Here is a 23,236-nt window from a genome sequence, read left to right on the forward strand (position 1 = left end):
AAAAAAAGAGTTTGAGCCCAGAATTTAATCTCAATATTCTGTAGATGTAATTTAACCATCATCCAATTAATTTCAATCTGATACAGTAACTTTAAGAAAATCCATTTAGTAAATACAGCCCAATAATAGTGAATAATAAGAGTTGGTTCCTTGCTAAGCAGTGGCCCAGACAGTTGAAGTGCTGGCCTTCTGAGCCAAAGTTGGTGAGTTCAATTCATGTTGATGGATTTACCGGCACCTGAAAGAATTCCTGCACAATGCAATATTTGAAATCCATAAAAAGTACTTAGTTGGGCATAAAACCAATAACATTATTGTTGATTTGTTCTGTAGCAATATTTGTAAAAAAACAAACAAAACTTGTGAACTGATGGACTTTGCCCTACCAAGCAACTGCTGATCATACATTATTCTGGGCTTTCTAGTCCAGGACTGGTATCTCACCATTAGACAGCTCCTGAATTATTTTCTCATAGGCTGAGTAGATTTGACCCAGATATCAGATCTGGGTAAAAATCCTTGATCTGGCTGGGCATGGAACCTAGGGCTTCCTAGTAAGAAGCAAGCTCACTACCTCTGGACCACAGCAAGCTTATTTTGAATATAATTTGCATTTAATATCCCTTCAACTACTATAGTCATCTAACAAGAAGTCGCATGGATGTGGAGTAAGTGGTGCGAGGGGTAAGGACGGCTGCCATGCATATGCCTCTCTCAAGCCTCAAGGCCTGACAATATACATAGGTTCTGTCCACCGTGACTCTTGCGAACTGAGGTGGTGTCGTGAAGTTTCAAAGTGGTAATGCAATTGTCTCTGCAAATAACCTTACTCCTTGTGGGTGGGGTTAACTTCCAATAAGTAACCAGGGGAACCTGACCCCTACAGAGCGCGTCCCCAGGTGGCGGATAGGGGGCTCCTACAGTATGTAGGGCTGGTTGAAATAACCAATACAACCCGCGGACCAACAGGTAGCCCAATTCCTGGGGGTTTTAAAATACTGGGACACCCTCTCTCCAGGGGTCATAAATATGGAGGGCCCTTGCCCTGGGTTAAGGGTGAAGACCTCAACGGCATCTACGGCGGAGAAGATGGACTTTGGTACGGCGGAGATGGCGGAAGAGGCAACCCATCCTTCTGGGGTGTACAGATGGAACCTACTGCCTTGTAGGACGAGGAAGGCATCCTCAAAGGCTAAAGGAGTAAACCCTGAAAGAAAATCCTCTTATCCGTTAGGCCTAGCAAGTCAGCAGGAGAGTATTGAGTATAGTTGCTTTCAATAAGAAAAAGAGCCTCGGAAAGAATATTATAGACCGGACTGACACGTCCTCTCAGACAATTGTAAAGTATGATGACCGTAAGGCTGATGATATACAATGTTCTGGAAGGAAACCCCAAATAAAAAAGAGACCCAAATACCGAATTGGAACTATGAACATTCTATCATTAACTGGAAAGTTAGAAGAACTCCTAGACATGATGGATAGAAGAAAAATATCAATATTGGGATTAAGTGAGACCAAATGGAAAGGGATTGGAAGTAAGACACTTCGTGGAGGTTATAAATTATACTGGAGTGGACAGGAGAAGGTAGCGAAAAATGGTGTTGGATTCTTAATTAACGAAAGGACTGATGCTACAGCTGAAGTTATCTGCAAAAGTGATAGAATCATTAAAATGTCCATGAAACTGGAGAACACTAAGTACACCATCATACAAGTGTATGCCCCACAGACAGGCTGCAGTGAGGAAGACAAAGAGAAATTTCGGCAAGACCTGGAAGATACTGTTAATGAGGAAAATGTTATTATTATTGGAGATCTAAATGCTCAAGTTGGGGTAGACAGACTTGGGTACGAGAACATCATTGGTCCACATGGATTTGGACAAAGGAACCGAGAAGGAGAACAACTATTAGATCTGTGCAGAAGAAATGATCTTATAATCAAAAATACATTCTTCAAAAAAAGAGACAGTCACAGAATAACAAGGTACAGTTGGGATGGCCAGTATAGAACATTGATTGACTACGTAATCACAAATAAAGATGGTGGCAGATACATCACAGATGTAAAGGTCATCCCTAGTGAAAGCATGGACAGTGACCACAGACTGTTGGTAGTAGACTTCAAACATAAGACAAATGAAACGCAGAAACTTATTACGAAAAAACCAAGGATTAAAACTTGGAGGTTGCAAGAAGTCCAAATAAAGGAAGAATACAAACTAAGGATTCAACAGAGTTTGCCGAAGTGTGAAGTAACCAGCGTTAATGAAGAATGGAAGGCCTTCAAAGACACCTTTGTGGGAGAAGCCAAAAACCTATGTGGAGTTACAAGTTCTGTCAAAAGAAAAAAGGAGACACCATGGTGGAATGATAGAGTGGAAACAGCGGTGAAAGAAAGAAACCAAATAAAGAAGGCACTGGACAAGGAGAAACAAAAAACAGGGACAAGAACGAAATGAACAAGAAATACAAAGACTTCAAGGAGTATACAGGAACAAGAAACTTGCTGTAAAGAACATTGTAAGGGAAGAAAAAGAGAAGAAATGGAATGAGTTTGCAGACAAACTGGAAGAGGACAGTAGAGGAAATATGAAATTGCTATACAGAGTAGTGAAAAACAAGCGAAGGGATCAAGAGACCATAAAAGCAATAGAACGTGATGATGGAACTCTGGCACAAGAAGAGGGAGAAATTAAACAAGAACGCAAGATCTATTTCGAAAAGCTGCTGAATGGAGATACAGAAAACATAACAACGGATAGAGGAGAGCCAAGTCGAGGAACCACAACTGAACCACCAATTACATGGCTTGAGGTTGAAAATGTGCTCAAGAGCATGAAGAAAGGAAAGGCAGTGGGCGTAGATGAACTAAGTGCAGATATGCTGAAAGCAGCGGGAGTTCCAGGAATCCAATGGCTCTATAGACTGCTCAACAAGATATGGGAGGAAAATACTATTCCTGAGGACTGGAAGATGGGCATCATTGTACCTCTGTTCAAGAAAGGAAGCCGACGAAAATGTACTAATTACCGTGGTATCACACTACTGTCTCATGTCCTGAAAATATTGGAAAAAATAATAGAGACCAGAATCAGAGATATTGTTGAACCAATTTTGGAAGAAGAGCAGTATGGTTTCAGACCAGGAAGGTCAACTACAGACCTTATATTTGAAATTAGGATGCTAATGAAAAAATACTGGGAGAAGAACAAGCCTTTATTCCTAATATTTTTGGACATTGAGAAAGCATACGATAGTGTACCAAGGGAAAGAATTTGGCAATGCATGAAAGAACTTCAAGTGCGAGACAGCCTCATAGACAAAGTGAAAATGTTGTATAGTGGGAACAGAAGCTGTATTCAAGTAGGATGTGGTTTGTCGGACTGGTTTGAAACAAAGAGAGGAGTGCAGCAGGGCAGCTCATTGTCACCACTTCTATTTATTATTGTAATGGATGTAGTAATGAGATCTATTAAAAGGAAAGAACACGGAGATATCAAAGCCTTCACATTTGCAGATGATGTTGCGATCTGGAGTGACTCAGAAGATGAATTGGGAGAGAGAATACAAAGCTGGAATGAGGAGTTTAAGAAATATGGTTTAAACATCAGCAAGACCAAGACGGTGGTGATGAAAGTGTATGGGGAAGGAGCAGAACCAACAGTCATGTTAAATGAAGCTCAACTGGACAGCGTTCCAGTTTTCAAATACTTGGGTAGCGTTATATCAAATGACAACCTAGCAAAACATGAGGTGAACAATCGAATCAATAAGGCAGCACAATTTTATCACCAGGTAAGACACCTACTGTGGGATGAGCAAATACCCATGAAAACAAAAATGACATTGTACAAGTCCTATTATACACAAATTCTTACATACAGTCTCGAAACCACAACACTGACCAATAGAGATAATTCCAAACTTCAGGCAGCTGAAATGAAATTCCTACGCACTATGATCCAGAAAACCAGGAAAGACAAGATTAGGAATGAGAAAATTAGAGAAGTAGGAATAGACAGTTCTCTCCTAAATAAGATTCAGATATCAAGACTGAAATGGTTTGGTCACATGAAGAGGATGCCAGTAAACAGAACTGCAAGGAAGGAATTTGACAGAAAGGTAGAAGGAAGACGACCCGTGGGAAGGCCACGAAGGAAATGGATAGATTTAGTTAAGTGCGATGTAATGCTGAGAGGTCATGATTGGGACAAGTTGGTGGAGGAAGAATGGTACAAGGACAGGATGAGATGGAGGAGGCTCATATACCACACCCGGGAAACTGGAGATGGTTTAGGATGATGATGATGATGAATGCAATTGTGCTTTAATTACACATTTACTATAATTAAGTATTGCATAATGAACAGTTTAATAAAGAATATGCAGGAGCTTGCATTGTCTGTCATGACTAAAGTTTATAACTAAAAGTGTAGTATCTGCTACTCGTGCCGTACCTACCTTCTCATCAAATGCAGACAGTATAATCAATCAATCTTAACACATTGCAGTGAAAGACTGTATGCCGTAGGCGCTGTGTCTGTGGAGAATGAAGGCCGCACGGCGCACGTTCTCTGGTTTTCATCATAGTTACTATGAAATAAACGTACTTTATGCGTTGATCGGCACTGCAGTATAAGATTTGATTGATATAGTTCTCGAACAAAAATTATATGGCAGCAAACTACAGCTTTTCTTACTTTCAAATCATGTCAGAGCTGTGTCGACTCAACAGCGGTGTGCACGTAATGGTGACCACATGCAAATACAGACTGACAGTGATTTATACCAACTAAATAGACCCAACAGATCACACATAATATTTATATACTAATTATTACATAGATAAACAATTCTGAATGGCCTAAAAACCAAATAAACTCAATATCACCCATATTGTATTAGTTAAGGGTATAGGTTGAACTTTAAAAAGAAATGAGAAACCTACTAAATTCAACCCACTATTTTCGTGGTAAGGGATCTATCAATTACAGTTTTTAGAGAAGATATGAAGTAGAAAGCATGAACTCAAATACAGTGAAATAAAAAATTACCTAAGTTCAAAACTAATGTTTAATTTAAAATTCTGAAGTTAGTGAAAAATAGCCAGTCTAGAGGATTAAAATGTATGAAAGTGAGCAAAATTTCAATGCATTAAGAGACAATGGATTGCTAAAATTTGGTCTTCATGTGACTGCATTGGAATATAGTTCCACAACCTTGAACAGAATAAACTTGTGCCCAACAGAGGCAGGCATCCCTCCCTTGCAGCTTGTGCTGGTTCATCATCACGAAACCCTGAGTACCACACGCAATATATTGCGGAGAGCTGACTAGCTCGTTTACATGGTATCACCATGCAACATGGTTTTTTGTCCACCTGGTAACTATCATTCTGTGAATGATCACTGAGGGGCTATCTTGACAGATCTCCCATCTTCATCTAGGAAGTGTAAGGTAAGAATAAAGCCAGATAAGAAAGGGAAAAGGGAAGATAATAATAATAATAATAATAATAATAATAATAATAATAATAATAATAATAATAATAATAATAATAATAATAATAATAATAATAATAATGTTATTGGCTTTATGTCCCACACTACTTTTTTGGTTTTTTGGAGATGCCGAGGTGCCAGAATTTAGTCCCACAGGAGTTCTTTCACATGCCAGTAAATCTACCAACATGAGGGTGATGTATTTGAGCATCTCCAAATACTACCGGACTGAGCCAGGATCGAAACTGCCAAGTTGGGGTCGGAGTGCCAGTGCCTGAACTGTCTGAGCCACTCAGCCCAATGAAAAAAGGTGGAAGAAACATAAGACCTGCCATTATGTTTGTCCTCTTATGTGTGCCTTTTCGTGTTCCTATCTCTCTCTGTACAATGTAATTTCACACTTGTTTGTTCCTTTCCAATACTTGCATTATCACCGAGCTTGATAGCTGCAGCCGCCCAAGTGTGGCCAGTATCCAGTATTCTGGAGATGGTAGGTTCAAAACTCACTGTCAGCAGCCCTGAATGTTGTGTGTCCTTCGCCATCTCAGCTCTGCGCCTGATAGCTCCGCAACACGCCGCAGCCCGGATCTTTCCAGACTCTACGAGGTACTGCAGTGCGCTTGCTTGTGACGTCAGCCAGTGCTATAAAAGGATGCTTCATTCCGCTCCTTACAAGTACTCCTCAGTGTCTAACGCCAGATTACACTGCAAGACGAACACGGAGGCTATCCCTCTTAAACATGTGTATCGACCAGGTGGACTGAAATTCTGGTTGTGAGCTCTCACCTCTAGACACTGCCTCACCTCCTGCTTCCTGTAGCCACGTCGAGCCCCGATGGCAGTATTCTACTCATCCCACAGTCCTCACTTAGGCTCCGACATTAACATTAGTATTCTACTAATTGTTAATATTTATGTCAGCTCCTGACCAGCCTACGGCAACTACTAACATTCTGTTAGTACGAACTTTCATTGCACGTTACACTTGTAATTCTTCAAGGCAGATAGTTTTCGACTATCTTGGACTCTCTCTTAATTGACAGACTATCTCCGCAAGATAGATTCGTGTGTATATAGACTCTCATGTATATAAAGTGTATATTTCCACAGACCCTCAGTCTACAGTAATACCATTATTAATTGCGCACAAGCTCATCCAGCTTCAAGAAAATTTAGTTGCATTTATGTACATATTGTGTAAAAACTTATTAAGGCAATACATTTATGTTGTGTTTTCTGTATACCGATTCCTTGTATACAACACTGAACATGGTTTTATGTGGTTTCCCATTTTCACACCAGGCAAATGCTGCATCTGTACCTCAATTAAGGCCATGTCCACTTCATTCCTACTCCTAGCTCTTTCCTGTTCCATCGTCGCCATACGACCTATCTGTGTTGGTGCAACATAAGGCAACTTGTGAAACAAAATAAAAAAATTTAAAAACTTGCATTATCCTGTTGGGATCCTTTTCTCCTTTTGTGTTTATCTGTGTTCCTGATATTTACCAGCTGTTTTTGTCTTTGCCTTATGTTTCCTGTTCTTATGTAGCTTTCTTCTTATCCTACACTTCCTACATGAAGACTGGAGATCTGTCAAGATGGCTCCTTAATGAGTGTTGAAGTTTACTTCCTGATGATGTTGGGAAGTAGAACCAAGTTCATCAGGGGCTGAGAAGAGATGGATATAAAAGAAATGTAATTGATGATGAGAGAGCCTATCAGTTTGAAGACAGCAGTGTATGAAGACGTGGAGATTTTCCATGCCCTTCCTGTTGTCTCTGCATTTTCTTTTTATTGCTCCCTTGACCTGTCACTGTATTAATCCTATTATGAATTTGCATGTTAATATCTTTATATGATTTGAAATGGGATGTGTTTTTTCCTTTCCAGTATTTAAAATTATTGCACATTATCTTGATGAATTATATGATACTGATTCATACTGTCTGTGAATTATGATGACAAGATCAGTTTAAAGTAGAATTGGATTTCCTATGCAGAGTTTCAAATTTCAGCCCAAACTCATGCTTAAGAAGAGGAAAAGAGGAGAAGGCAAAATGCTGGTTAGTGATAAGATTTTTATTATATTGACACCGGCCGTGAAAGCCTTCATACCTTAGTGATAAGATTCTTAAACATCATTAATGACATAGTCTCATAAAAAGGAAGGAAAGGAGAAGTCTTTCCAACTGAGCATATCGCATCCACTACATGTCATAAATTACGATAACACACAAATAAGAAAAAATCATCTTTGAAATATACGAGTGTCTGTTTTACTCGTCTCTCTGTGACACATTTATTAATTAAAGAATACTAGTGGACCCGTGCTGCTCCACAGCATTCCTTATAAATAGGTTCATGAACATTTAATACCGGTAGGCAATAATAATAACGGATTCATTCGTAATTTAGTTTATAACACTTCTTTCCATACAATATTCTCTGTGCTTCGACCATATCTGGATCTTAACATTTTCAAACAATCTTGCCCAAGATAGTGCAACGTACAATTGGCCGTGGCTGAATACTGGTTTGGGTAAGAAGACTACCCACTTTTTCAAGCGTTTGTCCCTGCGTTTTATTAATGATCATACAGAAGGCTGGTCGACTTGATACTTTCCCCTCTGTACGTACGTGGACTGTTTTCTCTTAGCAGCATGTAAGTAATTAGGAATGTTCTGCCATCGCTTGAGTATATTCAAAAGCTGGGGAAGGTTAGAGAATCAAAGGGTATCTAGCAGAGAATAGTATTCTTCTGTTATCAGAGGAAGTGTATAACCGAGCTCGATAGCTGCAGTCACTTTAGTGTGGCCACTATCCAATATTTGGGAGATCGTGGGTTCGAACCCCACTGTCGGCAGCCCTGAAGATGGTTTTCCATGGTTTCCCATTTTCACACCAGGCAAATGCTGGGGCTGTACCTTAACCCTTTATAAGGCAGTACTCAATATAACACTTTCCTTTCTAACTAACCTCATTTACAGACTCTATAAGTAATAAATAATACAATTTAACAGGAAAAAAGATAATCCAGTGCTCAGAAGGTCAGTAATAAGATGGGAATTTACTTCCCACCACCTGCTGTCTGCCATTCAGAAGTGGGAACATATTTCCCATGGCCCACCTACGGACACAATTTCAGTTCAGTTAGTTCACTTTTTATTTAGCAGAAATATTTCGGACATGTATGTGGGCTATGGGAAGCATATTCCCACATACAATGTGAAAGAAATTTATATCTCAGAACTCTTCAATTGGTAAAACAAAGTAAATAATCTCAGAACAAATGAGAAAAATGCACAATAAACAAAGAAAATTCATGTAAATCGTATATAGACTTATAAAATGTTGATTTCTTTGCCTATTTTCACTTCATAAATCTTGTTCACAACAGGCGTTGCAATGGCACAATATCGCTATTCAGATGTTTTCCAAAGAACTACAGATTCCAATAAGATCAGAATAGTTCCATAGATATTCCCAAGAGTGCAGCACACATCAATACATTAGAAATAAACTCCCAGCGCCCAGAAATGACAAAAAAACCGAGGTGGGAAAATAATTCCCACCGCCTTATAAAGGGTTAATTAAGGCCACGGTTGCTTCCTTCCCACTCCTAGCCCCTTCCTGCCTCATGGTCGCCATAAGACATACCTGTGTCGGTGCGACATAAAGCAAATAACAAAAAGAAAAAGAAAAAAAGGAAGTGTATACTCTCTCGCTTGACAGTATTAATGAAAGTGTTAGTCACTTAGCAACCTGTTAAGTACAGAAAATATTACGGGTTAGGGGGTAAGCATTCGCCTGCAATTATTGGAGTGATCATTTAATGATTTGATCTTGATTTTCATTTTTCATGAAATCCAAGATATTTGCTGTGCTATTGATACAATTTGGAAGATTCTGGTACAAACTACACCTTCTAACTTCCTCTGGTTTAAGAGCTTGAGTTCGGTGAAACATATACGTTAGCATTTTATAAATATAAATATTCGACAGTCATACTGGATTATGACAGTGCCATACCTAAACTTACAAGATATTTTTCTTAGCATTCTTAGCTGTCCAGTTCTGTTAATAACTGGTTAGTCTTTGGTCCAAGGGGTCCCAGGTTCAATTCTTGGCTGGAGTGGGGGTTTTAACCATCAATGGTTAATTCCTCTGGCTTGGGAACTGGCTGTACATGGCATCCTCGACATTAGATTTATTGTACGTACAGCCCCATCCTCAAAACCACACAGGTTGCCAATATGCATCAACCCAAAAGATCTGCCTGCACCAGGCCTCTACAGGGGCTACATGTCATTGATATTGAAAAAAAGAAAAAAAAAAAATTATTTAGCACATGGTTACTTCACTAAAAATTAATATTTACAATTATCTCAAATTACAAACTAATATCCATGCCACGAATATTGATCCTTCAGTTATAACCAGGAACTCTGTTGGATCATCATGCAAAGCTCTCAGAGGGCAATCTTGAATTACATGGTGAACAGCCCGTTTTTCATTGCCACATTCACAACTTGGAGAAATTATTTTCTTACACTCGTTCAGGAAAATAGCCTCCGTGGCTCAGGCGGCAGCACGCTGCCCTCTCACTGCTGGGTTCCGTGGTTCAAATCTCGGTCATTCCATGTGAGATTTGTGGTGGACAAAGCGGAGACGGGACAGGTGTTTTTCCGGGTACTCCAGTTTTCCCTGTCATCTTTCATTCCAGCAACACTCTCCAATGTCATTTCATTTCATCTGTCATTCATTAATCATTGCCCCAGAGGAGTGCAACAGGCTTCGTCAGCCGGCACAAATCCTATCCTTGCCGCCAGATGGGGGCTTCATTCATTCCATTTCTGACCCAGTCGAATGACTGGAAACAGGCTGTGGATTATATATATACTTGTTCAGGAAATTGGCACATCTGCCAGTGTTGGTTCTTATTCGGTTAAGAACTGACCTGATCTTGCATGGCAATTCAAAGCCAGGTGGCTTCAAAGTAGACTGTGAGCTCTTTGTTGGCCAACTTATTTAGGTGAAACGTTGAAACTTCTGTCTTAATGACGGTTGGCTGCAACCTCCATTTGTGGAAATATTCACCAATAATATTTAAAACATTGATTTGATGTGATTTGTTTATTTATCATCAACAGAGTTATTAATTCTCCAATTACAGATGATATAATACATTCAAATAATAACAATTTAACAGCACTAACTACTATTACTAATTATATCTAAGCAATATATAATTTATACACATTCACAAAAAAACATAAGGAAGAAAAAAAAAAGACATGAAAACAGAAAAAAGTTTATACATTTGAAATGACCGAAGGAAGGAAGGAAGTATAACTTTCAGTTACCAAATGCGCAGAACAAGATACAACGAACACTCTGTCTATGAAGCGTCCATAAGACGTCTGTGAATTTCACTAGCTGACGAGTGAAATATATCCACTATCCCGCTAATTTTGTTCAAGGGATCTTAGGGCCTGCATAAACCAAGAGCTTCTGTGTGATTCCGTTCTGCACCTGGGTAAGTCAAAGGGGACAGCCTGTCGGGTATTGTGGGAAGGAACATGAATTGGTAGCAACTGGAGTAAATTGGGACAGTCAAGGAAATTACCGATACATTAGTGTATGAAATGTGCATTGACATACCTGCGCCAAGTCCTAAGTGACTCAATACACATGTTTATGTAAAACAAATCATAATCTGTCGATGATAGCTTGATACCCAAACACTCTGTACGGATCCATTTCGAGAATCGGATCTGTACTCGTTCTAAGGCATTAACTAAGTATTGCTGTGCGGGGATCCACACTTCAGAGCAGTATTCTAGCAGTATTCTAGACTAGATCTTATAAGTGAGAAATACAGGGTTTTCAATGGGACAACAGATTTAAAACTCTTGCAATTTCTTTTGAGGAAGCCTAACGTTTTAAATGCCTTGTTAACGATATTTAACACATGCTCATTGAAAGATAGACCGTTTTGATTACTAAAATTAACACCAAGATCGTTAATTTCATGCTTCACTTCTTGATCCTTTATATGATAATTGAATACATAAACTTGCAATTTTCTCATGAAGGATATTGCACTGCACTTTGAAATATTTAGGGTTAAATGCCACTTTTTGCACCAATCACTAAACAATTCACAGTCACTCATCTTTTCAATCACCCTGTAGATTTTAAGGTCTTCAGCATAGAGCAGGTAGTTGCTCGAATGTATTTGTGATGGCAGATCATTAACAAATAGAAGGAAACATAAAGGTCCCAGTAGTGAACCTTGTGGAATGCCACACATAGGCTGATAAGGACGAGAAATTATACCCTCGTATTTTACTGAATACCTCCTATCATAAAGATAGCATTTAAACCATTCAAGCAAGCTTCCATGAATGCCATATGCTGACAACTTAGTCAGAAGAGCATTATGCTGCACAGAGTCGAAAGCCTTGGAAAAGTCCGTGTACACTGCATCAACCTGCTTGCAATTGTCCAGAGCGCTAGATATGAAGTGGGAGTACACAGCAAGATTGGCGGTAGTTGGAGTGTTTCTGGACAAAACCATGCTTGTTAATATTAATTAAACCACTGACTGCACTGTACAAGGCTTTGTATATGACTCTTTCCACTACGTTGGAAATGAGTGAAAGAAGAACTACTGGTCTATAATTGACAAATAAAGATCTGTCACCTTTCTTAAAGACTGAAATAACATATCCTATCTTCTATTCAGACGGGAAATTGGCTGAATGAAGAGACCAGTTGATTATCATTGTTAGTGGGGTTGCCAGCTCTTCAGCACACTCGCGTAGCACAATTCCTGGAATGTGATCTGGACCACAAGACTTCTTCATATCCATCGACTTCAAGATGTTGCAGACTTCCGATGCCGAAGTTACCACTGATGATAAGTTAATTTCACCGAATTGTTTGGTGTGAGAATTGCAGGGAACACTGGGTGGATGGAATTTTTTGAAAGTGTCAGCAAAATTATCCAGAATTTCTTTCATTGAGCTAATTTCCTTGTCTTCATTAATCATCATAGAGGGTAGCTGCCTAGATTTTGATCTGCAATTAATAAATTTCCAAAATCTCTGTGGATGTCTGATAATATCCTCCTCAACAGACCCGACATAACCCCTATACTTTCTCCGGTGCATTTGTTTGTATTCCTTTCTTAGCGTCGCGAATTCGATGTAATCTGAGGGAAGTGAAGACCTTGCAGCTCGTTTGCTTGCTGTTTCCTTTGCCCGCATTTTGTCTATAAGTTCAGAATCATACCAAGAGGGAAGATGCCTAGTCCTTACTATGTGGGAAGGTACGGCGTCCTTAAGAGCGCTGTGCAGTAAGTCATAAAACAAGTCAACTACGGCATCAAGAGATGGACAGGATTCGAGCAAGTTCCACGGACAGTGGGATAAGATATTTCGTAGATGAGGAAAGTCTGCTTTTGTCCAAACAAATAATTATTTTGTAGTCTGTGGTAAACGAGAAACATGGGAAATATGAAGTCTGAGCTCAAGCACAGAATGATCTGATTGTACTAACTGTTCTGTTGCTTCACACAGGGTATTATTAGTGACTTTTTCAGACACGAAAGCAAGGTCCAGGAAGTTATTTCCTCGTGTTGGAAAATCGCAAACTTGGCAAATGTTAAATTCATTGGTGATCTCTAAAAGAAAGCAGGCTTCCTCGTTGACATGGGTGAGGAAATACAGACTCGGTCAATACAGACTCGGCCTAAATGTGAGTGCCCAGTTGTCAGCATACAAAAGGTAAGATCCTTGGTAATATCTTAATGACTACCAAATTATAATATAGAAAGAAACATGTATAGGAATACATAATAGGGTACAAACACGACGACATGCCAGCATCAGAGTAGCGAGCAATGGAAAGAAATTTGAAGATGGCAATGTGTAAAGATGTGGTGATTGTTCTTATCTTTGTTTTCATGTTTATTCTTGTTTCCTTTTCTATTACTCTCTATATTCTATTACTCCATTTCTTCTCAGTCCATGACAAGACAATTCCTGCTTCCTATCTTCATCAGTGGGGTGGGCTTTAAAACTCATTGAGGGAACTTCTGAACAAATCTTCAATCTTGATGTAAGAATTATAAGATAAGAAGAAAGCCGGGCTGTCAGAAAAAAAAGAAAAGAGGAAGAGACAAAAAAAAAAGAGATGAACACAGGTGATAAACGACTAGAAACACAGGACAAACACAAAATGCTCCTTCTTCCATACTGATCAGTCATTGTGTTTATATTATTATATGTCTCTATTCATGTTCCTTTCTTTCTATATATGACATGACACATTATGTACACTGACTGACAGAGCAAATGCAACACCAAGGAGGAGTGGTTCGAAAGGGATGAAAGTTGGGGAAAAAACAGAGACGGCACGGACGAATAATTGATGTTTATTTCAAACCGATATGCAGGTTACACAATGCGCACGGCATCGACTCAGTAGGATGTAGGGCCACCGCGAGCGGCGATGCACGCAGAAACACGTCGAGGTACAGAGTCAATAAGAGTGCGGATGGTGTCCTGAGGGATGGTTCTCCATTCTCTGTCAACCATTTGCCACAGTTGGTCGTCCGTACGAGGCTGGGGCAGAGTTTGCAAACGGTGTCCAATGAGATCCCACACGTGTTGGATTGGTGAGAGATCCGGAGAGTACGCTGGCCACGGAAGCATCTGTACACCTCGTAGAGCCTGTTGGGAGATGCGAGCAGTGTGTGGGCGGGCATTATCCTGCTGAAACAGAGCATTGGGCAGCCCCTGAAGGTACGGGAGTGCCACCGGCCGCAGCACATGCTGCACGTAACGGTGGGCATTTAACGTGCCTTGAATACGCACTAGAGGTGACGTGGAATCATACGCAATAGCGCCCCAAACCATGATGCCGCGTTGTCTAGCGGTAGGGCGCTCCACAGTTACTGCCGGATTTGACCTTTCTCCACGCCAACGCCACACTCGTCTGCGGTGACTATCACTGACAGAACAGAAGCGTGACTCATCGGAGAACACGACGTTCCGCCATTCCCTCATCCAAGTCGCTCTAGCCCGGCACCATGCCAGGCGTGCACGTCTATGCTGTGGAGTCAATGGTAGTCTTCTGAGCGGACGCCGGGAGTGCTGGCCTCCTTCAACCATTCGACGGGAAATTGTTCTGGTCGATATTGGAACAGCCAGGGTGTCTTGCACATGCTGAAGAATGGCGGTTGACGTGGCGTGCGGGGCTGCCACCGCTTGGCGGCGGATGCGCCGATCCTCGCGTGCTGACCTCACTCGGGCTGCGCCTGGACCCCTCGCACGTGCCACATGTCCCTGCGCCAACCATCTTCGCCACAGGCACTGCACCGTGGACACATCCCTATGGGTATCGGCTGTGATTTGACGAAGCGACCAACCTGCCCTTCTCAGCCCGATCACCATACCCCTCGTAAAGTCGTCTGTCTGCTGGAAATGCCTCCGTTGTCGGCGGCCTGGCATTCTTAGCTATACACGTGTCCTGTGGCACACGACAACACGTTCTACAATGACTGTCGGATGAGAAATCACGGTACGAAGTGGGCCATTCGCCAACGCCGTGTCCCATTTATCGTTCGCTACGTGCGCAGCACAGCAGCGCATTTCACATCATGAGCACACCTCAGTGACGTCCGTCTACCCTGCAATTGGCATAAAGTTCTGACCACTCTTCTTGGTGTTGCATTTGCTCTGTCAGTCAGTGTATTTAGATTCTTCCATACATTTTTCAAGTGTTTGTCACTTCTACTCCAGCAGCTGAGCCAGAGATAATTTTTTGAAACAGTTTGATTGTTAAATACTGGAGATGATTGGTGAAAGAGAGCTTTATTTTAACTTGTGCTATGTTGTCTTTCACAAAGTAAAGAAGGTGAAAAGTAGAGCAATAATTAGTTAATCATGTTAATTAGAACATGAAATAAATAAATTAATTAATACATGTTAATTAATGCACAGATAATAGTGATGATATAATAATTCAATCTGTATAATATAAAATAACATGTCCAGCAATTGCAGGTTGCCACTACAGCAAGGTAAGGCATTCAAGCAGACAATGAAAAAACAAAATTGGTCCATCTTAGAAAAGTGCTATGAGTGAAAATCCACAGCCTGTTTCCAGTCATTCTACTGGGTCAGGAATGAAATGAATGAAGCCCCCATCTAGCAGCGAGGATAAGAATTGTACCATCTGCCAAAGCCTGTCTCACTCTTCTGGGGCAATGCTTAATGACTGACAGATGAAATGAAATGATAGTGGAGAGTGTTGCTGGAGTGAAAGATGACAGGGAAAACCGGAGTACCCAGAGAAAATCCTTTCCCGCCTCTGCTTTGTCCAGTACAAATCACACATGGAGTGACTGGGATTTGAACAACAGAACCCAGTGGTGAGAGGCCGGTGTTGCTGCTGCCTGAGCCATGGAGACTACCTAGAAAATTGCTATTAAATAAATCCAAAAACTTGTGTGAACAATATAAATGTTAATTGGTAAAAATCTCCAGAGAATCCTATCAGCTTAACAAGAACATAATGTTTATCCATTCCTAATACCCCTATACCTAAGAAAACTCAATGCCATCTACATATATGTGATTTCAGAGAATGAATAAAGAACCTCCAATAACTGTTTGATGCCCAAGTTAATAATGTGTTTCGTGGAGAGACCAAACTTCTTCCATTTTACAACAAAATGACAGGGCACGAATCCATTTTCTCTCAACATTAAGCTAATCACTTCTACCTCTTAAGGGCGTACTTGTCTTGTAATAATCTACAGTTGGTTCATGGATTTTCTTCTTTTCATTATCAACTTCCTCTGCCTGGCCACTATGGTGTTCAAATCTGATCACAGGATCGAGACTAAGAAGGAGGTGCAGACTGGAAAGAAATAGAGTTAGAAATGGCTGTGGAAGTAAGGAGAAATTGAAAGAACTTACTAGAAAATTGAATCTAGCAAAGAAGGCAGCTAAGGATAACATGATGGCAAGCATAATTGGCAGTCATACAAATTTTAGTGAAAAATGGAAGGGTATGTATAGGTATTTTAAGGCAGAAACAGGTTCCAAGAAGGACATTCCAGGAATAATTAATGAACAAGGGGAGTGTGTATGTGAGGATCTTCAAAAGGCAGAAGTATTCAGTCAGCAGTATGTAAAGATTGTTGGTTACAAGGATAATGTCAAGATAGAGGAGGAGACTAAGGCCAAAGAAGTAATAAAATTTACATATGATAACAATGACATTTACAATAAGATACAAAAGTTGAAAACTAGAAAAGCAGCTGGAATTGATCAGATTTCTGGGGATATACTAAAGACAATGGGTTGGGATATAGTACCATATCTGAAGTACTTATTTGATTATTGTTTGGTCGGAGGAGCTATACCAGATGAATGGAGAGTTGCTATTGTAGCCCCTGTGTATAAAGGAAAGGGTGATAGACATAAAGCTGAAAATTACAGGCCAGTAAGTTTGACATGCATTGTATGTAAGCTTTGGGAAGGCATTCTTTCTGATTATATTAGACATGTTTGTGAAATTAATAACTGGTTCGATAGAAGGCAATTCGGTTTTAGAAAAGGTTATTCCACTGAAGCTCAACTTGTAGGATTCCAGCAGGATATAGCAGATATCTTGGAGTCTGGAGGTCAGATGGACTGTATCGCGATTGACCTGTCTAAAGCATTTGATAGGGTGGATCATGGGAGACTACTGGCAAAAATGAGTGCAATTGGACTAGACAAAAGAGTGACTGAATGGGTTGCTATATTTCTAGAAAATAGATCTCAGAGAATTAGAGTAGGTGAAGCTTTATCTGACCCTGTAATAATTAAGAGGGGAATTCCTCAAGGCAGTATTATCGGACCTTTATGTTTTCTTATATACACTGACTGACAGAGCAAATGCAACACCAAGAAGGAGTGGTTCGAAAGGGATGAAAGTTGGGGAAAAAACAGAGACGGCACGGACGAATAATTGATGTTTATTTCAAACCGATATGCAGGTTACACAATGCGCACGGCATCGACTCAGTAGGATGTAGGACCACCGCGAGCGGCGATGCACGCAGAAACACGTCGAGCTACAGAGTCAATAAGAGTGCGGATGGTGTCCTGAGGGATGGTTCTCCATTCTCTGTCAACCATTTGCCACAGTTGGTCGTCCGTACGAGGCTGGGGCAGAGTTTGCAAACGGCGTCCAATGAGATCCCACACGTGTTCGATTGGTGATAGATCCGGAGAGTACGTTGGCCACAGAAGCATCTGTACACCTCGTAGAGTCTGTTGGGAGATGCGAGCAATGGGAGATGCGAGCAATGTGTGGGCGGGCATTATCCTGCTGAAACAGAGCATTGGGCAGCCCCTGAAGGTACGGGAGTGCCACCGGCCGCAGCACATGCTGCACGTAGCGGTGGGCATTTAACGTGCCTTGAATACGCATTAGAGGTGACGTGGAATCATACGCAATAGCGCCCCAAACCATGATGCCGCGTTGTCTAGCGGTAGGGCGCTCCACAGTTACTGCCGGATTTGACCTTTCTCCACGCCGACGCCACACTCGTCTGCGGTGACTATCACTGACAGAACAGAAGCGTGACTCATCGGAGAACACGACGTTCCGCCATTCCCTCATCCAAGTCGCTCTAGCCCGGCACCATGCCAGGCGTGCACGTCTATGCTGTGGAGTCAATGGTAGTCTTCTGAGCGGACGCCGGGAGTGCAGGCCTCCTTCAACCAATCGACGGGAAATTGTTCTAGTCGATATTGGAACAGCCAGGTTGTCTTGCACATGCTGAAGAATGGCGGTTGACGTGGCGTGCGGGGCTGCCACCGCTTGGCGGCGGATGCGCCGATCCTCGCGTGCTGACGTCACTCGGGCTGCGCCTGGACCCCTCGCACGTGCCACATGTCCCTGCGCCAACCATCTTCGCCACAGGCGCTGCACCGTGGACACATCCCTATGGGTATCGGCTGCGATTTGACGAAGCAACCAACCTGCCCTTCTCAGCCCGATCACCATACCCCTCGTAAAGTCGTCTGTCTGCTGGAAATGCCTCCGTTGATGGCGGCCTGGCATTCTTAGCTATACACGTGTCCTGTGGCACATGACAACACGTTCTACAATGACTGTCGGCTGAGAAATCACGGTACGAAGTGGGCCATTCGCCAACGCCGTGTCCCATTTATCGTTCGCTATGTGTGCAGCACAGCGGCGCATTTCACATCATGAGCATACCTCAGTGACGTCAGTCTACCCTGCAATTGGCATAAAGTTCTGACCACTCCTTCTTGGTGTTGCATTTGCTCTGTCAGTCAGTGTATATAAATGATATGAGTAAAGGAATGGAATCGGAGGTAAGGCTTTTTGCGGATGATGTTATTCTCTATAGAGTGATAAATAAGTTACAAGATTGTGAGCAACTGCAACGTGACCTCGAAAATGTTGTGAGATGGACAGCAGGCAATGGTATGTTCATAAACGGGGTTAAAAGTCAGGTTGTGAGTTTCACAAATAGGAAAAGTCCTCTCAGTTTTAATTACTGCGTTGATGGGGTGAAAGTTCCTTTTGGGGATCATTGTAAGTATCTAGGTGTTAATATAAGGAAAGATCTTTGTTGGGGTAATCACATAAATGGGATTGTAAATAAAGGGTACAGATCTCTGCACATGGTTATGAGGGTGTTTAGGGGTTGTAGTAAGGATGTAAAGGAGAGGGCGTATAAGTCTCTGGTAAGACCCCAACTAGAGTATGGTTCCAGTGTATGGGACCCTCACCAGGATTACCTGATTCAAGAACTGGAAAAAATCCAAAGAAAAGCAGCTCGATTTGTTCTGGGTGATTTCCGACAAAAGAGTAGCGTTACAAAAATGTTGCAATGTTTGGGTTGGGAAGAATTGAGAGAAAGAAGAAGAGCAGCTCGACTAAGTTGTATGTTAGTAATAATAATAATAACGTAAATGTTTCCACCTTTTCAATACAATATATTCACAAAATTACAAAATTATACGGTACTAGTTTCGACCCATCTAGGGGTCATCATCAGCCGTATTGGAGCAAAGATCATTTGTGGCGAAATCCTAAGACAATATTATTTTAAAGAATAACAAGTGAAATGAGATGTTATGGTAATAGTTAATAATACAAGGAATATACATACTAAGAGGTTTTTAACAAAGAATAAAGTATAAATGGGGTGTTGTAAAAATTATAATCATGGAAATCAGTAAGTTCTTGTATTGAAATGAAATATGGCTTAGGAAGAGGGCTTAAGGTGGGGCTGAAGGGTGCGGGAGAAAGTGTAAATGTCTTGGAAAAGTACCTTTGATTAAATTTAGGATTGAGTTTAGGTTGGCTGCATTATTGTTTCTGAGGAATGTGATAAATAGATCGAAGAGTATGTTGGGTTTCTCTGAGATTTCATTGAGATTGTGACTGGCATTAAAGTATTGGTCTAGGTGTATGTAGTAATTTTCCATTATGTTCAGTAAAGGGCCCTTGTTTGCTAATACGAGGATGTCCATGTCTTGTTCAATATTGGTGAAATTATGGTTATAATCTTGCATGTGTTGGCCGATGGCTGAAAACTTGTTGTATTTTATTGCGTTAGTGTGCTCGTGGTATCTGATAATGAAGTTTCTCCCGGTTTGCCCGATGTAGGTTTTTTTACAGGTGGTACATTTGATCCTATAAACTCCTGATTTTAAAAAACTGCTGGTCTTGTTGATGTGTGAAGTATTGTATAAAACATTCATGTTCTTATTGTTGGTTTTGAAGGCTATTTTAACGCCTTGTTTCTTAAAGATGTTGGTTAACTTGTAGATATCATTGTTGAACGTGAAGGTGGAAAATGTTAGAGGTTTGGTTATTTCTTTTTTGAGGGTAGTTTTTGGGCGATGTTTGTGTTTATTGATTATCTTTTCTATAAAATGATTGCTGAAGCCGTTGAATTTTGCGATTCCGCGGATTGTGTTGAGTTTGTTTTTTAGATCTTTATTGGACATAGGTATGCTGAAGGCTCGGTGAACTAGGCTGTTGTATGTGGCTCATTTGTGGGACTGGGGGTGCACTGAATCTTGGCGAATGGTGGAGGCTATTTGAGTGGGTTTTCTGAAAATTTTATAACTGAAAGAATCTGAGTTTCTAGTGATGGTTAAATCTAGAAAGTTGATTTTTTGATTTGATTCGGATTCTAGTGTGAATTTGATATGAGGATCAATATTGTTGAGTCTTAAGAGGGTGGTGGGTGCGTTAATTGATTTCTCATTCATGATTACAAAGACATCGTCGACATATCTGGCCCAAAAGAGAATGTTTTCGAATTCGTTGTCAATTTTGGTGTATTCGAGGAAGTCCAGGTATATTTCTGCTAAGATACCTGAGGCCGGTGACCCCATTGCCAAACCATTTTGTTGATATATGACATTGTCAAAAGTGAAGAAGTTATTGTCGATGATAAGTTTTAATATTGTGATAAAGTCTTGTATCTCTAGTTTGCTTAAGTGGCTGTTTTTGTTTAAATTGTTTATAATTATCGGAATTAATTTTGATACTTGTATGCTTGGGTACATGTTTACAATATCGAAAGAGTGGATGGAGTGATCCGGTTGCAAATTGAACTTGTTTAGTTTTTCTAGTAGCTCAGATGTGTTTTTAATAGACTTTTTGGATAAGAATTGATAATTTTTTCTTAAGAAACATTGGATGAATTGTGATATTCTGTATAAGGGGCTCGGTCTATAGTTGATAATTGGCCGGATGGGAATTCCGGTTTTGTGAATTTTGGGAAGAGCTTTAGCAAACTAGAGATACAAGACTTTATCACAATATTAAAACTTATCATCAACAATAACTTCTTCACTTTTGACAATGTCATATATCAACAAAATGGTTTGGCAATGGGGTCACCGGCCTCAGGTATCTTAGCAGAAATATACCTGGACTTCCTCGAATACACCAAAATTGACAACGAATTCGAAAACATTCTCTTTTGGGCCAGATATGTCGACGATGTCTTTGTAATCATGAATGAGAAATCAATTAACGCACCCACCACCCTCTTAAGACTCAACAATATTGATCCTCATATCAAATTCACACTAGAATCCGAATCAAATCAAAAAATCAACTTTCTAGATTTAACCGTCACTAGAAACTCAGATTCTTTCAGTTATAAAATTTTCAGAAAACCCACTCAAACAGCCTCCACCATTCGCCAAGATTCAGTGCACCCCCAGTCCCACAAACGAGCCACATACAACAGCCTAGTTCACCGAGCCTTCAGCATACCTATGTCCAATAAAGATCTAAAAAACAAACTCAACACAATCCGCGGAATCGCAAAATTCAACGGCTTCAGCAATCATTTTATAGAAAAGATAATCAATAAACACAAACATCGCCCAAAAACTACCCTCAAAAAAGAAATAACCAAACCTCTAACATTTTCCACCTTCACGTTCAACAATGATATCTACAAGTTAACCAACATCTTTAAGAAACAAGGCGTTAAAATAGCCTTCAAAACCAACAATAAGAACATGAATGTTTTATACAATACTTCACACATCAACAAGACCAGCAGTTTTTTAAAATCAGGAGTTTATAGGATCAAATGTACCACCTGTAAAAAAACCTACATCGGGCAAACCGGGAGAAACTTCATTATCAGATACCACGAGCACACTAACGCAATAAAATACAACAAGTTTTCAGCCATCGGCCAACACATGCAAGATTATAACCATAATTTCACCAATATTGAACAAGACATGGACATCCTCGTATTAGCAAACAAGGGCCCTTTACTGAACATAATGGAAAATTACTACATACACCTAGACCAATACTTTAATGCCAGTCACAATCTCAATGAAATCTCAGAGAAACCCAACATACTCTTCGATCTATTTATCACTTTCCTCAGAAACAATAATGCAGCCAACCTAAACTCAATCCTAAATTTAATCAAAGGTACTTTTCCAAGACATTTACACTTTCTCCCGCACCCTTCAGCCCCACCTTAAGCCCTCTTCCTAAGCCATATTTCATTTCAATACAAGAACTTACTGATTTCCATGATTATAATTTTTACAACACCCCATTTATACTTTATTCTTTGTTAAAAACCTCTTAGTATGTATATTCCTTGTATTATTAACTATTACCATAACATCTCATTTCACTTGTTATTCTTTAAAATAATATTGTCTTAGGATTTCGCCACAAATGATCTTTGCTCCAATACGGCTGATGATGACCCCTAGATGGGTCAAAACTAGTACCGTATAATTTTGTAATTTTGTGAATATATTGTATTGAAAAGGTGGAAACATTTACGTTATTATTATTATTACTTATATATTATTCTCAGTTCAATACGGACCAAAAACATGAAATTCATAACCATCATTAAGTTGTATGTTCCGAACTGTCAGCGGAGAGATGGCGTGGAATGACATTAGTAGACGAATAAGTTTGAATGGCGTTTATAAAAGTAGGAAAGATCACAATATGAAGATAAAGTTGGAATTCAAGAGGACAAACTGGGGCAAATATTCATTTATAGGAAGGGGAGTTAGGGATTGGAATAACTTACCAAGGGAGATGTTCAATAAATTTCCAATTTCTTTGAAATAATTTAGGAAAAGGCTAGGAAAGCAACAGATAGGGAAT

General features: G+C 40.3%; 1 protein-coding gene across 1 annotated transcript in view; it reads right to left on the bottom strand.

Moving 5' to 3' along the window:
- Window positions 1-23,236, bottom strand: part of LOC136876904 (26S proteasome non-ATPase regulatory subunit 2) — a 165,786-nt gene that overhangs the window by 91,186 nt on the left and 51,364 nt on the right. The gene's annotated exons all lie outside the window — the stretch shown is intronic.

Source organism: Anabrus simplex, chromosome 7, assembly GCF_040414725.1.
Source record: "Anabrus simplex isolate iqAnaSimp1 chromosome 7, ASM4041472v1, whole genome shotgun sequence".
Classification (NCBI taxonomy): Eukaryota; Metazoa; Arthropoda; class Insecta; order Orthoptera; family Tettigoniidae; genus Anabrus; species Anabrus simplex.